Source organism: Alligator sinensis, unplaced genomic scaffold, assembly GCF_000455745.1.
Source record: "Alligator sinensis unplaced genomic scaffold, ASM45574v1 scaffold572_1, whole genome shotgun sequence".
NCBI classification, from domain to species: Eukaryota; Metazoa; Chordata; order Crocodylia; family Alligatoridae; genus Alligator; species Alligator sinensis.
The window spans coordinates 1,339,143-1,342,247 of NW_005842288.1; positions in this window are offsets into that span (position 1 = coordinate 1,339,143).

The following is a 3,105-nucleotide window of genomic DNA, read 5'->3' on the forward strand; positions in this document are numbered from 1 at the left end:
ACTGCAAATCAGGTTGGATTATACAGTTGCAACTTACTTCCCTGATCCAGTTTGGTTAAGTACAAATATTTGAAGGCAGGAATTTCCTCCAATCCTCCTGCAGCCTTTACTCATGTAAATTCACACTGCTGTCTCTGAGAATTACAGGTGCAGCAGGATAGGTATCACCATCACAACCTACTCACTTCTGCTCACTATAGATCTACATGTTTTGCTCCATATGTTAGTTAAATGCTGCTTGACAATGTACCTGCACAAATAGATACTATTCTGCCCTTGCTGCTTAAGCTTCACCTAAATCAGTTCTATCCAGGAATATTAATACCTGGTTATGAAACCAAGGCAGACAGACAGATTTCGGACTGTACTGTTAGTCTGCAAGTTGAATAGCTAATCCATACCAAATCATTTTTCCTTATCTAAACACTGAAGACTGCTGTAGGAATGATGGTAAAACTTTTATAAATCAAAATTCTCACTCTTATTATAAAGTAATGTGGGGAAGGTTAATGTTACTCACTCTACATCCATCTGGCAGAGAAATATAGTGCAATGGAAGCAGTCCATCATGGGATTCCACAACAAATCCAGATATACACAATAAAGACTGTTACCAGGTATAACAACACACACATCTGCAGAGCCCGGATCTGACACCTTGGGACCAAAACCACAAGTCACTGACACTTGATTTGAGCTATAAGATAGTTCGTCTAACTAACAACCTAAACTGATCTGTCATTCCATGTCAGCCAGCTACTAGAGAATGATAAATCACACACACAATACCTGAACATCCATCGAAGATAACAAATATGCCTCCTTGCACAGGCAGATAAAAATCTTGTAACAGAAACCTGACCTGTCATAGCAAATAAGGAAGGTCTTGGGTATTAAATATTGAAGTACATTGTTTATATGGAAGAATAAAACATAAATGACCTCAGGGATGCTTCTGTATTTCATCCAGTGACTCTGTAAACAAACTATATGAAGAGTCCTGGGAGCAGGAACCCAAGACTCATTCCTCCCCACTGTGTGCCATAACTATTAGAATACATAGCCATGCTCCCTCTCTGGCCCCACGAGTATCACACTGCTCAATGCCACAACATACTCCAGGGGGGCAAAGTGTATCTCCAAATGCCCTTTTGACACTGACTACTTCTTCCCTTTTCTCACACTTATGAAGGAAAATTTGCAAGTTGCACAAGCCTTCCTTGCTAGATTCACAAGGAGAGAGAGAGAGAGAGAGAGAGAGAGCCTTGCCAGACAGCTAATGCTTTTATTTGACCTGCTGGCTACTTGTAAGCATCTAGTGATACTGTACAACAAAACGCTTGTTCACTCTGCCCAGGCACTCCTTGTGGCATCTTCATGAGTGCTTTAGGAAAGAACCTTGCTTAGCCAAGAGCAGAATGATTTAGATAGAAGCTGAGTTGTGTGAAACTTCCAAACAACCAGGTGAACCACAGCTTTTGCCAGTTTTCGTCACTCCAACCAGCAACATTACACAGCTGCCTTCTGAATTGCCTCTCAAGGATTCTTCTTCTTTCAAGCTCTTTCAGGGGCCAAGTGAATGCATCAGGAACTTGAAATCCATAATTTATACAGCTGGAAAAGGAGGATTCATGAAAAGGATAGGAGGCCAATATACACCAAAATTTTTTTCCAGGTTTTTGTTCCCCTACCGTTTGAAATGTCATAACAACCCTAGTTAAGCTCCCCCTTTTCAGCACTTACCCAGCTGCTAAGCTTGGTTTCCATGAGCCATGCATGTACTCTTAAATTTCTTTTCCTTGGCATAGCATTTTCTCTTTCCTAGGCATCTTTTGCACATCTCCCATGCACAGACATCAATAGGCAGAACCACATGCTCTGGTTGTTTAAGGTTCTCAGGACCTGCACTGACACCTCCTCCTTGCAAGAAACCTCAACAGTTCAAGCCTCCTGGACCAACACATTGATAGTCTGCCAGTGCCTTGGCACTTACATTCACTTCCCTAGGAAACAGCTAAAGCAGATACCACACAGACTTCACAAAAGTGTCTGTTTCTGACATCTTGCTCTTTACTCAATTAGCACAAGAGGCAGACAGATCCCATTAAAAACAAAAGAAGTCCCTATCCAACGTTCTCTGCCTCAGCTTATCACTACTTTTTTATTTAGGCCAAGTCCTATTAGGTGGCCAAGAATGAAGTTACATTTTACACTTTAGGCCATAGGAAGGAAAGAACCCTACCTCTAAGAGTTACTTCACCCCAAGAGCACCCTTTAAAACATAGCTTATCTTTCAAATAAAAAAGCACACATCTCTGCTACAATTGCTAACATTAGCTATCATCGTGCATACATATACCAAGTGAACAAGCTTTTCCTGTATAACTTCCAGTTCCCTCTGTCAGGTGATCCTTTTACTAGGTGATCAATCTTATCAGGTTGTACCATAATAAGGGGGGGGGGGAGGGTAGCACAGCTTGAACTAAGGCACAGCTTGAACTAAGGTCTGTGTAAGGTTATATAACTAAATAAAAGCAGTCTGCTGGGCTGTGAAACAGGAGAAGACAGACATTACTGGGAATAGTTAATAACCAAGAAAATTGTAGAAGAAAGAGCTTGCTTAGTGGCAGATCAAGCCCATTCAAAAGGGTTAACACCTATGAAGTGAAAAGAGATTAACAGCAATCAGGTACTTATACCTACACACACAAAAAAAAGAACAATTATATACATCTCTCTCTCTCACACACACTCACACGCTACGAAGTTTGGCTTCCTGTAAAATCTAAATTTATTCTTATGTACAGACATAATAATGCAGTCACTACACAACTGCACAGTTGCAATAGGACCCATAGATCGTTCATGCCATGAATGAACCTGCTCTAGGCATGAATCAGGGCCCTGAAATACAGTAAGCAGGTCTTCAGAAATTGGACCCCTTCATGCCTCCAAATAGGTAGGTCTGCTATCCCTAGTAATTAGACTCTGCAACTAGGACTAAACCAGAATGAGATTTAAGAGCTTAAGTTGCTTTGGCTAAAACTTGTGGAAGTAGCCTACATGGTTAAGAGCCTAAGTTACATTTTCAAAAATGATTAGGGA